Source organism: Bombina bombina, chromosome 6, assembly GCF_027579735.1.
Source record: "Bombina bombina isolate aBomBom1 chromosome 6, aBomBom1.pri, whole genome shotgun sequence".
Classification (NCBI taxonomy): domain Eukaryota; kingdom Metazoa; phylum Chordata; class Amphibia; order Anura; family Bombinatoridae; genus Bombina; species Bombina bombina.
Window position 1 is genome coordinate 114,904,583 of NC_069504.1, and position 15,107 is coordinate 114,919,689.

Below are 15,107 nucleotides of genomic sequence, written 5' to 3' on the forward strand. Positions count from 1 at the left end.
ATACAACCGCCTTTTGAGACTAGTACACAATTTACAATAAGTCAGTCAAAGCAATAACTGAGATAGACCTAAGAGAGTGGTCAACATTATTTCTAGCACACACACACGCACACACACAAAGATTCTTCATGGTTGTATTCCAAGCAAACCGATAATAAGGCCAAGAAAAGTTCCAACAATGTGGCAGATAATAGCAATGGAGCATTAAAGGTGTGATACCTAACCAGAGTATACTGATTCAGATATAATATACCCCTAGGTGGAATATACAACCGCTCTCAGTATTTAATAAGGATTCTGTATCTGGCTATCAGCTAACATTTAGATACAGAGTTCATAACTAGGGCAAGCAATCTTCAATGCCTTAGAAAAATTAATGATCACACAGTAAATGTCAGGTTAAGCAAGCCACAAATAGAGGCTAAGATAATTACCTGACAACAGAGAGATAATTATTATTTGGCATTGAAGTTTATTTCCTATAACCGCCATATAACTACAAGAGACAATTCACATGATGGAGATGTGTTTTTAACTTTTTGAGAAGGCAGCAAATATACAGTGATAACTAAGCTGTCGGTTTTAAATGGTTATAATAAAAGGTAAATTTTAAATATCTTTACATAAGACTGTGGAGTTCTCTTATATGAGAATCTTATATTGACAATCAGTGCATAGAAGCATACGTTTTTTTGGATTAGGCTCATACTGTTATGAGCTTAGTCTATTTTGTAAATTCTTCTAAAGAACTACGTGAAATGCCGAAAATTCAAAGGCACACAGAATTTCCTAAAGGCTGGTCCCACATTATTATGTACAATCCTCGAAATAAACGTTGTACAGCCCATAAGACAGCGTGTGTAACAGTATCTTAACTAATACCTCCACAATGTACAGCGCTACCGCTATAACTTGAGTGAGACTAGGCTCATAAGCACAAACAGCTCTATGTCTGATATGTGTAGCAGTTTCCAACAAATAGCTTGCTAGCAAAACCCACAATAAATGAAAGGTAAATACTTTAATTCAAGGAAAAGTATTAACCCCTGTCTCCAGTCACAGAAAAGTGCCTGCTTCCTGCCTGTTTCAAAACCCTTATAAAGGATATAAATGTCCCGTATAGTGCTGCAGCTCACCGATTAAGTGCACAGTCTCCCATACCCAGAAGACAAAAGGCACTTACCTGCAGGCTGTCCGTCCAGCAGGAGGACGGCTAAACGGTGTGAAAGGAAGCCACTCCTCACAGAGACCTATAGAAAAAAGAAAGAACAGAGTAAACCTACTCTGGCTTTCTATACCCTGGGCAGCAATTATGTTAGGAAAACGCAGCAAGGCCCACCTCACAAGTTCCTAACTGCTTAAAAAGCCACAACTGCCCTACTCAAGAGACTAACGTGGAGTACCGCTAGACCCAATCTTGAAAGGAAAGAACAGAGTAAACCTACTCTGGCTTTGAAACTAGTTAAAATCTTTCTTGAAGTAAAAGATATCCAATTTTCTTCAGACACCAAAACTTCACCTCCTCCATGCACCAAGGTAAAGAGAATGACTGGGGGTTGTGGGAAGGGAAGTGATACTTAACAGTTTGATTGTGCTGCTCTTTGCAGCCTCCTGCTGGCCAGGAGTGGCATTCCCAACAGTAATTGATGAAACCATGGACTCACCATATCTTAGGAAAGAAATTGGTGATAAAAGTAAATTGGAAAGTTGTTTAAAATTGCATGCCCTATCTAAATTATGAAAGTTTATTTTGGACTAGACTGTCCCTTTAACCCCCACATACTGCACAGCATCTCACCCTACTAGAGGATTATATTCAGCGTCTGATAATTAGCAAACGAAGGTCTCTGTGTCAAAGGTTTAATCGAAAATGACAGCAGCAGTACAGACATCACAAAGGGGTGTGTAAGAAATGTACCTTACAGACAACACAAAATTTAAATTTAGTAGAAGGTTTATAACCTTAAAGGGACAGTATACACCAATTTTTATTTAACTGCATGTAATAGACACTACTATAAAGAAGAAAATGCATATACTGATATAAAAATCCATTATAAAACCGTTTAAAAATGTACTTAGAAACTGCAAAGAGACTTAGTAATTTTCATTAGAGGTAATAAAGGAGCCCGTATAGCAACTGCTTTGATAACTAAACATAGAAGCCTGGGTGGAATCGAAGCACCTAACATAGTAGAATACTATAGAGCAGCGAGATTAGCACAAACCACACTATTGGGAAGTAATGTTGAAGGGGTCATTTGGACCAACCTAGAGGCAGAGATCAGAGACACCCCTTATTCGGACGACTTACTTTGGCAAAAACAAACTAGGAGAGGTCTCATAGACAAACCAGGATTGAAGATCACACAACACACTATAGATACATGGACCTTTTTAACAAAAAGACAGAATCTATTATCTACACAAACATTAGTACACCCGATTAGATATCTACTCACCAAAGAGACACAACAAATAGTAGACAAATGGGCCAATAAAGGTCTCTATAGGGTGGCGGATTGGCTAAGTGGAGGTAAACCCAAGACTTTCATCCAGATCCAAACCCAATTAGATCCAATAAAACTACATTGGTTCCAATATCTTCAAGTAAACTCCGCAATCCACAAATATATTAAAGACAGACAAGCTCATATAACCACACCCCTAGAAAGCCTACTTCAGTCTACACATAGACAGAAAGGAGCCATCTCTAAACTCTATCTACAGATACAAGCATCTCACAACTTATCAAAATCTAACTTGATTCTCAACTGGGAAAGAGATTTAGATATAAATGAAGATAAGCAATGGTGGGATGATACGTTTAATTCAGCTTGTAAAGGACTTCTAAGTGCTGACCTGAGAGAAAGCACTATCAAGACAATGTTTAGGTGGTACCTCACCCCAGTGAAAACAGCTCACATGACACCCAATCATAATAGGTCCTGCTATAGAGGATGCGGGGAGGTAGGCTCATACTGCCACATGTGGTGGGAATGTGGGAGGGTGAGAGACATTTGGACTAAAACATCCAACCTGCTAAGCTCAATTTTAGATGAAGATATTCAGCTAACACCATCACAAGCCCTCCTACACACTCCTTTACCCCAGTTCAATAAACAGATAAACACATTCATCAGAATCATTTGTACGGTGGTAAGATCTTGTATAGCAAAACACTGGAAGATCTCAGCACCCCCTTGGGATGAAATTCTCAATAAAATCTCTCTAACACATAGAATGTATGAATCCGCCTCACAAATATTAGACACACGAACACAATACGAAAAGACCTGGTTTTACTGGACACTGAACAGACATAGCATAAGATAGAGCAAGATAGACTTCTCCCACACTGAGGTTGTAGGAATAGACAACAGGACCTGGGAGAGAGAGACAATAAGGAGTCATTCGGTAACCTAATTTCAATTTTATTTCTATTTATTTTTAGTTATTATTATTTTTTATTTCCATTTCTGACTGTATGTTCAATTGAGTTACTGTTTTTTCTTTAAGCTGTTATTAAGAAACCTACAGAATCCTCAAAGAATACAGCTTAAGTTTAGTTAATAGTTGAATTTAATTGTTGAAAAACTATATTGTTAGTCTTTACCTGAGGTATAAGAATGTGACTAATCACAGGTTATTATATTTCAGAACATTTTTATTAGGAAAAGAGGATATAGATAATATTACGCTTAAAGAATCTCTAAGAAACAATAGACAAAGGACTCTTGAGCAAAGATAAGACAAGACATTGGACACTTTTATGAGGAGAACCTGATACCTAAACTATATACTGTAATATCACTTGTTTACCTCACTTCTTTTATATGATTAACTAGTTATAGAATGAATGTTACATAATAAGTAATGACATGTATATGATATGTGAAACCCTGTGACAATAAAGATTTAAACATAAAAATGTACTTAGAAGTTCCCAGTTTAGCACTGTTAAAAAGATTAGCTAGGAGGGGCGTGTCCGACCAGCGACCAAGATGGCTGCTTACTAATTTTGGCTGAATAGGGAGCTGTTAAAACCGATGTTTCTCACACACCAAGTCTGTATCTAATGTTGTGATGTACATTTGCACCTTTGGAGTTATTTTGAGCACTTTTTATCTAAAACTTCAGCCCAGCAGTCAGTAATAGAGAAGGTACGCAGCAGAGGCCTGACAGAGGCCTGTACCTTTATCTACCCCTCCACTTTTCTGATATGCAAGTCAGATTCACCAGCCATTTGTGCTGAAGAATGGCACTGACTGGATCATCCACGCTACTTGAGCATCGAGGCCAATACCATCCCTCTCATTAAGTACAGATACTTTGTGCCAGTTCCCCTATATTGTGCCATGGAGAAACTCTCATCTGCGCTACACGCTCTTTTGGAGGACTTTGAGTCGGCAGTCCTTTGCAGTTTGGATTCTTTAATGCTAACATCTCAGCCAAGGAAGTTACAACTACCTGACCCCGTGGAGTCATTGCTGGATGTGCCGAAGCCAACGGATCATCAGCGGCAATTCACAGGGAGCCTTGTGTTTACACCTGATAGTCAAGCCTTGCGGGAGGCGGCCGATCCCCTGGGGCGGAAAGCGGAGTATATAACTCGCAAGCCTGTGGTCTTGCAGAATATTCAGGGCACTCCACGCGACAACTCATCATCCCTTTATTCCACTATGGGGTCAGATGTGATAGACGCTAATTGGCAGCCTATAGTTGGTCAACCCTGCACTTGGACGACCGATGTAATTGAGATCGCTGCTTACATACCTGGAATGGGGAGATGCGACTCGCTAGTTCTACTGCAAGATGTCTGCCTTCAAGAGCCAGGGACGATAACCTTACGAAAGGTAAAGAGGTCTTATGATGCCTCTTCCCGACATGAGGATTGGAACACTATAACTGTGAAGGCTGTTTGGCACGATTTGATGACTTTGGGTATTCCTTCCTTTCGACAGAAGTTGGAGAGTGCTGGTATAGGGTAGACTTATATGTTATGCCATACCCTGTAGGAGTCGTCATGATTAGGTGGTATGGCAACTCACTTTAATTTCCTGGCAACCCTTATACATAACTGGACATATTTGTGCAGACATTGGGATGTGATGTCCAAGTTATACTCCCAAGTTGTAAAATTTAATCCCACCTACAGTTGACTTTTATTTACTAGTTGTGAATTTTGAATTCCAGGTTTATTATTTAGTTAGAATTTAGCAACTTAATTGAGTTGATGTTAGTAGGCTCCTATTACAATATATGGGTATATAGTATTGCCAGGTCTATATTTGTATTATGTATAGGCTGAGATGGGAACAATATCCCCCTTTGAATTATAACAAACAACAGTAAGTCACTTGATTAACATTCTAAAAGAGCCTAACATACCTCACTTGTTTTTTTTTGTGTCCTTCTTTTTGTTCTCTCCCTTCTATACAAGTTAAATGTAAATGGTAAGATTGTATATTTGAAATTAGACCTGGAATTCTAATGTAGACACCTGTAGAACTTTGGCAGGCTTTGATATACACATTTATTGAAGATTACTTTTTGTGAGGCCTTGCAATCCTAGAAAATATGTTTAAAATCCCACATACAAACCGCACTCATCCACTAGGTGGGAGAAATACCACAAACATAGACTACAAGTAAGGAGGGTCTTTCATGAATCCCTATGATAGCTCATAGTAAAGATGCCTTGGCCTTAGATAGCAAAAATTGTTACATATCCTCCCTGATAGGTGGAATCTTATCACTAGGTTATATAGTATACTTGGTGTAACCATAGTCAACCTATATGGTAGTGATAATATTCATTCATTGCTTTATATCTTTGATTACTATTTAAAAACTAGCTCAATATGAGAGGGAATTATTTATTTATTTATTTCATTTTATTCCAATGTTCATAGGCCTTATAGATATTGACATATAGTACTCCTATATAAATTTACTTGTGTAAGTATAGTTTAAGGGCCCAAATGTGACCCTTCAGAGATTGGATTTATAAACTGGAGATTTGATCTTTGTCTCTTTTAACCACATGAAAATCTGAGGTTAAGTCTTTGTTTTTACCAACCATTTTTTCCAGTTTAGTTTTTCTTTTCTTTAAATATTGAAATGTAAGTTTCTATTTATGCTATGTGACCTTGTGGTAATGTTTGATCTATGCACAGTACTGTATTTCTTATTATTTACACTCACGGGTGAGGGCCTATGTAAGTGTTATTTTGTACTGTCATATTCCTTGCCTCAATAAAAAAATTATTAAAAAAAAAAAGATTAGCTAGAACACCCACTGAAAGTAGGAATATTAGACACTCCCCCTCCCCTTTCCTCTGCATATGAAAAGACTCTTTATACAAACAGGAGAATGATGGAGAAGGTATACATCAGTATTCTCCTAAAACTTTGGGGCTTGGTTAATAGTCTAAAAATCAAAACTATACATTAAAAAAAAACAACAGCTGTATGTGCTATATAAATGGATCATCTTTAAAACATTTATGCAAAGGTAATGTCCCTTTAATATCATATACACGTCTTGTATATTAAAGGACGGACAATTCCTTTTCTAACAAAAGACAACTTGGGAACAGGAGCCATCTCATTCAGGAGCTCCTGCGACACAGAGGCTTGCCACAGCCACGTGCAGACTAATTTGTAAGGTACAAAAAAACTGGAAACATCAAGAAACTTATAAAAACACAGTGATAAAGATTTAAATAAAAGGAACACTAAAGACAAAATTAAACTTTCTTGATTCAGAAAGAGCATGCAATTTTAAGCAACTGTCTAATTTACTCCTATTATCAATTTTCTTTGTTCTCTTTGTATCTTTATTTAAAAAGCAGGAATGTATGCATAAGAACCAGCCTATTTTTGGTGCAGAACATGGGTTGCACTAGCTTATTGGAGGCTAAATGTAGCCAAAAATGGGCTGGTTCCTTAGCTTACATTCCTACTTTTTCAAATAAAGACACCAAGAGAATAAATCAAAATTGATAATAGGACTAAATTAGAAAGTTGCTTAAAATTGCATGATCTATCTGAATCATGAAATTAAACATTTGGGGTTAATATCCCTTTAAAAGAAACTACATTGCATTCAGAAAGTATTCACTTAAATTCAGCTCAGGAGCATCCCATACCTCTGGAGAATCTGTGAGACGTTTCTACACTTTGATTGGAATCCACCTGTAGCAAATTCAATTGATTGGACATGATTTGGAAAGACGCACACACACGAAAAAAGGTTTTACAGCTGAAAATGCATATCAGAGCCTGCAGAGCTCAGAAACAGGATTGTGTCGAGGCACAGATCTGGGTAAAGCTACATAATATTTTCAGCTACATTGCAGGTTTTCAAGGACACAGTGGCCTCCATTATTCTTAAATGGAAGAAGTTTGGAACAAAAAAACTGAGCAATCGGGGGAGAAGGGCCTTGGTAAGAGAGGTGATCAAGAACCGGTGGTCACTCTGGTTGAGCTCCAGAGATCATATTTGGAGATAGAAGACACTTGCAGAAGGACTACTATCACTGCAAACTCACCTATCTATAGTTTAAGGCAAAATGGCTTATCCTCAGTAGAAGACACACGAAAGCCTGCTTGGAATTTGCACCCAAAGGACTCTCAGACTGTGAGAAACAAGATATTCTGGCCTGATTAATCTTCGTTTCAACTGTTTGACCTCAATTCCAAGCATCATGTCTGGAGGAAACCAGGCACCGCTCATCACCTGTGCAATATAATCCCAACAGTGAAGCATGGTGGTGGTAGTATCATGCTGTCGGGGTGTTTTTCAGTGGCATGAACTGGGGAACTGGTCAGGGTTGGGGGAAAGCTAAATGCAACAAAATACAGAGATAAACTTAATGAAAACATGGACCAGAGCACTCAGGGCCCCAGACTGGACTGAGGGTTCACCTTCCAACAGGTCAATGATCCTAAGCACACAGTAAAGACAACACAAGAGTGGCTTAGGGATAACTCCATGCCTGGACTTGAACCCAATTGTACATTTCAGCGGAGTCCTGAAATTGTCTGTCCACCGATGGTCCCCATCCAAACTGACAGAGCTTTAGAGGGTCAGCAAGAACAATGGCAGACAATCCCCAAATCCAGGTGTGCAAAGCTTGTCGCATCATACACAAAAGAGTTGAGGCTGTAATCGCTGCCTAGGTGCATTAACTAAGTACTGAGTTAAGGCTGTGAATATATGTGTTATTTCATTTTTTTTTTCTTTTTAATACATTTGCAAAGGTATAAAAAAAAACAACATAATTTATGCTTACCTGATAAATTTATTTCTCTTCTGGTGTATCCAGTCCACGGATCATCCATTACTTGTGGGATATTCTCCTTCCCAACAGGAAGTTGCAAGAGGATCACCCACAGCAGAGCTGCTATATAGCTCCTCTCCTAACTGCCATATCCAGTCATTCGACCGAAGACAAGCAGAGAAAGGAGAAACCATAGGGTGCAGTGGTGACTGTAGTTTAAAGTTAAAAAATACCTGCCTTAAAATGACAGGGCGGGCCGTGGACTGGATACACCACAAGAGAAATAAATTTATCAGGTAAGAATAAATTATGTTTTCTCTTGTAAGGTGTATCCATTCCACGGATCATCCATTACTTGTGGGATACCAATACCAAAGCTAAAGTACACGGATGAAGGGAGGGACAAGGCAGGTACTTAAATGGAAGGTACCACTGCCTGTAAAACCTTTCTCCCAAAAATAGCCTCCGAAGAAGCAAAAGTATCGACTTTATAGAATTTTGAAAAGGTATGAAGCGAAGACCAAGTCGCCGCCTTGCAAATCTGTTCAACAGAAGCCTCATTTTTAAAGGCCCAAGTGGAAGCCACAGCTCTAGTAGAATGAGCTGTAATCCTTTCAGGAGGCTGCTGGCCAGCAGTCTCATAAGCTAAGCGTATTATACTCCTTAGCCAAAAAGAAAGAGAAGTTGCCGAAACCTTTTGGCCCCTCCTCTGTCCAGAGTAGACAACAAACAAAGCAGATGTTTGACGAAAATCTTTAGTAGCTTGTAAATAATACTTTAAAGCACGAACCACGTCAAGATTGTGTAATAGACGTTCCTTCTTTGAAGAAGGATTAGGATACAATGATGGAACAACAATCTCCTGATTGATATTCTTATTAGATACCACCTTAGGTAAAAAAACAGGTTTGGTACGCAGAACTACCTTATCTGCATGGAAGATCAGATAAGGAGAATCACATAGTAAGGCAGATAACTCGGAAACTCTACGAGCCAAGGAAATAGCTACCAAAAAAAGAACTTTCCAAGATAAAAGTTTGATATCTATGGAATGAAGAGGTTCAAACGGAACCCCTTGAAGAACTTTAAGAACCAAATTTAAACTCCATGGCGGAGCAACAGGTTTAAACACAGGCTTGATTCTAATTAAAGCCTGACAAAATGCCTGAACTTCTGGAACATCCGCCAGACGCTTGTGCAAAAGAATAGACAGAGCAGAAATCTGTCCCTTTAAGGAACTAGCTGACAATCCTTTTTCCAATCCTTCTTGGAGAAAAGATAATATCTTGGGAATCCTGACTTTACTCCATGAGTAACCCTTGGATTCACACCAATAAAGATATTTACGCCATATCTTATGATAGATTTTCCTGGTGACAGGCTTTCGTGCCTGAATTAAGGTATCAATGACTGACTCGGAGATGCCACGCTTTGATAAAATCAAGCGTTCAATCTCCAGGCAGTCAGTCTCAGAGAAATTAGATTTGGATGGTTGAAAGGACCTTGAAGTAGAAGGTCCTGTCTTAGCGGCAGAGTCCATGGTGGAAAGGATGACATGTCCACCAGATCTGCATACCAAGTCCTGCGTGGCCACGCAGGCGCTATCAAGATCACCGATGCTCTCTCCTGCTTGATTTTGGCAATCAGACGAGGGAGCAGAGGAAACGGTGGAAACACATAAGCCAGGTTGAAAGACCAAGGTGCTGCTAGAGCATCTATCAGCGTCGCCTTGGGATCCCTGGACCTGGATCCGTAACAAAGAAGTTTGGCGTTCTGGCGAGACGCCATGAGATCCAGTTCTGGTTTGCCCCAACAATGAATCAATTGTGCAAACACCTCCGGATGGAGTTCCCACTCCCCCGGATGAAAAGTCTGACGACTTAGAAAATCCGCCTCCCAGTTCCCTACACCTGGGATATGGATAGCTGATAGGTAGCAAGAGTGAATCTCTGCCCAGCGAATTATCTTTGAGACTTCTAACATCGCTAGGGAACTCCTTGTTCCCCCTTGATGGTTGATGTAAGCCTCAGTCGTGATGTTGTCCGACTGAAATCTGATGAACCTCATTGTCGCTAGCTGAGGCCAAGCCTGAAGAACATTGAATATCGCTCTCAGTTCCAGAATGTTTATTGGAAGGAGTGTGTCCTCCTGAGTCCACGATCCCTGAGCCTTCAGGGAGTTCCAGACTGCCCCCCAGCCTAGAAGGCTGGCATCTGTCGTTACAATTGTCCAATCTGGCCTGCGAAAGGTCATACCTTTAGACAGATGGACCCGAGATAGCCACCAGAGAAGAGAATCCCTGGTCTCTTGATCCAGATTTAGTAGAGGGGACAAATCTGTGTAATCCCCATTCCACTGACTGAGCATGCAGATGTAGGCGTGCAAACGGCACTATGTCCATTGCCGCTACCATTAAGGCGATTACTTCCATACACTGAGCCACCGAAGGGCGAGAAGTGGAATAAAGAACACGGCAGGAATTTAGAAGTTTTGATAACCTGGACTCTGTCAAGTAAATCCTCATTTCTACAGAATCTATTAGAGTTCCCAGAAAGGAGACTCTTGTGAGAGGGGATAGAGAACTCTTTTCTTCGTTCACATTCCACCCATGCGACCTCAGAAATGCCAGAACTATGTCCGTATGAGACCTGGCAATTTGGAAATTTGACGCCTGTATCAGGATGTCGTCTAAATAAGGGGCCACTGCTATGCCCCGCGGTCTTAGGACTGCCAGAAGTGACCCCAGAACCTTTGTAAAGATTCTTGGGGCTGTAGCTAATCCAAAGGGAAGAGCTACAAACTGATAATGCCTGTCTAGGAAGGCAAACCTGAGAAACCGATGATGATCTTTGTGTATCGGAATGTGAAGATAAGCATCCTTTAAATCCACTGTAGTCATATAGTGACCCTCCTGGATCATAGGTAGGATGGTACGAATAGTCTCCATCTTGAATGATGGAACTCTGAGGAATTTGTTTAAGATTTTGAGATCTAAAATTGGTCTGAAGGTTCCCTCTTTTTTGGGAACCACAAACAGATTTGAGTAAAATCCCTGTCCCTGTTCCTCTTTTGGAACTGGATGGATCACTCCCATAACTAGGAGGTCTTGAACACAGTGTAAGAATGCCTCTCTCTTTATCTGGTTTGCAGATAATTGTGAAAGGTGAAATCTCCCTTTTGGAGGGGAAGCTTTGAAGTCCAGAAGATATCCCTGGGATATAATTTCCAACGCCCAGGGATCCTGGACATCTCTTGCCCAAGCCTGGGCGAAGAGTGAAAGTCTGCCCCCTACTAGATCCGTTACCGGATAGGGGACCAATCCTTCATACTGTCTTAGAGGCAGCAGCAGGCTTTTTGGCCTGCTTGCCTTTGTTCCAGGTCTGGTTAGGTTTCCAGACCGACTTGGACTGAACAAAAGTTCCCTCTTGTTTTGCATTAGAGGAAGTTGATGCCGCACTCGCCTTGAAGTTTCGAAAGGCACGAAAATTAGTCTGTCTGGCCCTTGATTTGGACCTATCCTGAGGAAGGGCATGACCTTTTCCTCCAGTGATATCAGAAATGATCTCCTTCAAACCAGGCCCGAATAGGGTTTGCCCCTTGAAGGGAATGTTAAGCAGCTTAGACTTTGAAGTAACGTCAGCTGACCATGATTTAAGCCATAGCGCCCTGCGCGCCTGAATAGCAAAACCAGAATTCTTAGCCGTTAGTTTAGTCAAATGAACAATGGCATCAGAAACAAAAGAATTGGCTAGCTTAAGTGCTCTAAGCTTGTCAAGTATGTCATCCAATGGGGGCTCTACCTGTAAAGCCTCTTCCAGAGACTCAAACCAGAAAGCCGCAGCAGCAGTGACTGGGGCAATGCATGCAAGGGGCTGTAGAATAAAACCTTGTTGAATAAACATTTTCTTAAGGTAACCCTCTAACTTTTTATCCATTGGATCTGAGAAAGCACAACTGTCCTCGACAGGGATAGTAGTACGCTTAGCTAGGGTAGAAACTGCTCCCTCCACCTTAGGAACTGTCTGCCATAAGTCCCGTGTGGTGGTGTCTATTGGAAACATTTTCTTAAAAATAGGAGGGGGAGAGAACGGCACACCTGGTCTATCCTATTCCTTAGTAATAATTTCTGTAAACCTTTTAGGTATTGGAAAAACATCAGTGCACACCGGCACTGCATAGTATTTGTCCAATCTACACAATTTTTCTGGCACTGCAATTGTATCACAGTCATTCAGAGCAGCTAAAACCTCCCTGAGCAACACGCGGAGGTGTTCAAGCTTAAATTTAAATGTAGACATATCAGAATCAGGTTGAATCTTTTTTCCTGAGTCAGAACCATCACCCACAGAAAGAAGCTCTCCTTCCTCAGCTTCTGTATATTGTGAGGGAGTATCAGACATAGCTCTTAAAGCGTCAGTATGCTCTGTATTTCTTCTAACTCCAGAGCTGTCTCGCTTTCCTCTAAACCCAGGAAGTCTGGATAATACTGCTGACAGGGTATTATCCATGACCGCCGCCATGTCTTGTAAAGTAAATGCTATGGGCGCACTTGATGTACTTGGCGCCATTAGAGCGGGAGTCCCTTGAGCGGGAGTCAAAGGGTCTGACACGTGGGGCGAGTTAGTCGGCATAACTTCCCCCTCGTCAGATTCCTCTGGTGATAAATTTTTTAAAGACAGAATATGATCTTTACTACTTAAAGTGAAATCAGTACATTTGGTACACATTCTAAGAGGGGGTTCCACCATGGCTTCTAAACATAATGAACAAGGAGTTTCCTCTATGTCAGACATGTTTAAACAGACTAGCAATGAGACCAGCAAGCTTGGAAAACACTTTAAATCAAGTTAACAAGCAAAAAATAAAAACGGTACTGTGCCTTTAAGAGAAACAAATTTTGTCAGAATTTGAAAAACAGTGAAAAAAGCAGTAAATCAAACAAAATTTTTACAGTGTGTATAATAAGCTAACAGAGCATTGCACCCACTTGCAAATGGATGATTAACCCCTTAGTTCAAAAAACGGATCAAAAAACGATATAGACGTTTTTTTAACAGTCACAACAAACTGCCACAGCCCTGCTGTGGGCCTACCTTCCCAAACAAACGACTTTGGAAAGCCTAAGAGCCCTTTAGAGATGTCCTATAGCATTCAGGGGACTCCTGGAGGAAGCTGGATGTCTCAGTCTGTAAAAGTTACTGCGCAATAAAGCGCTAAATTAGGCCCCTCCCACTCATAGTAACACAGTGGAAAGCCTCAGGAAACTGTTTCTAGGCAAATTTAAGCCAGCCATGTGGAAAAAAACTAGGTCCCAATAAAGTTTTATCACCAAAGTATATATAAAAACGTTTAAACATGCCAGCAAACGTTTTATATTGTAAATCTATAAGAGTATTACCTCAGAAAGTAAGCATGATACCAGTCGCTATTAAATCACTGTATTCAGGCTTACCTTACATAAATCTGGTATCAGCAGCATTTTCTAGCATTCACATCTTCTAGAAAAAAATTTAACTGCACATACCTCATAGCAGGATAACCTGCACGCCATTCCCCCGCTGAAGTTACCTCTCTCTTCAGTCATGTGTGAGAACAGCAATGGATCTTAGTTACAACCTGCTAAGATCATAGAAATCACAGGCAGATTCTTCTTCTATTTTCTGCCTGGGACAAAATAGTACAACTCCGGTACCATTTAAAAATAACAAACTTTTGATTGAAGAAAAAAAACCAACTACGTTTCACCACTTCTCTCTTACTACCTCCATGCTTGTCGAGAGTTGCAAGAGAATGACTGGATATGGCAGTTAGGGGAGGAGCTATATAGCAGCTCTGCTGTGGGTGATCCACTTGCAACTTCCTGTTGGGAAGGAGAATATCCCACAAGTAATGGATGATCCGTGGAATGGATACACCTTACAAGAGAAATCAGATTTTTTTGCTTTGTCATCATGGGGTATATAGAGTGTAGTTTGATGGGAAAAAAATAAATACAAATTTAACTATTTTTTTCATAAGGCTGCAATATAACAAAATGTAAAAAAGGAAGGGCTCTGATTGCACTGTAAATAGAAACACTACACAAAAAAACTATACAAAAGAATTAGCTTTATAAAAATAATATTGAAGAACATATCTAGTTTGAAATCTCCCCTCTGGTACAGTATTGAATGGTATTTTGTAATTTATAATGTGCTTAGGATCTTTATTTCCAATTGTTGCGTAATTCTGAACGAATACAAATTGCAATTTCAGCTTCTAAATTACATCAGTGAAACAACCAAATAGAAGCAAAGCTTTGTGATGCCTTCCCAAGTAGCTAAATAAAAGTGAACTAAGCTGATGTGCCTCATGCAAATAAATATTATTAGTTATTAATGGCTACCACAGTAACCTTGCTTGCCCCCATATTAAACAAGTAAACTCCATTTCCAATAAAAGCCTTCAAAACCTGCCATTTAAGATTTAAATAGCAAGCATTTATGTTATATTGATTAAGAAATGCCTAATAGTAAGGGATAAGGAAACTGAGCCACATTCAAATTCTGAACTTTTTAAAATTTTAATTTAAAAGGGACACTAACCCAATTTTTTTGTTTCATGATTCAGATAGAGCATGCAATTTTAAGCAACTTTCTAATATACTCCTATTATCAATTTTTCTTCATTCTCTTGCTATCTTTATTTAAAAAGCAGTCTAAAACTGAGTTTCTCAACCTTTTTGTAGGAAGTATCGCTATATGCATACATTTTACCTTAAAGGGACATGAAACCCAAATTTTTTCTTTCATGATTTAGATAGAGAATACAATTTTAAAC

The 15,107-nt window shown here is 39.8% G+C and overlaps 1 protein-coding gene across 2 annotated transcripts in view; it reads right to left on the reverse strand.

Annotated features, from left to right (window-relative positions):
• COG5 (component of oligomeric golgi complex 5) overlaps positions 1–15,107 on the reverse strand; it is a 1,291,144-nt gene that overhangs the window by 353,003 nt on the left and 923,034 nt on the right. The gene's annotated exons all lie outside the window — the stretch shown is intronic.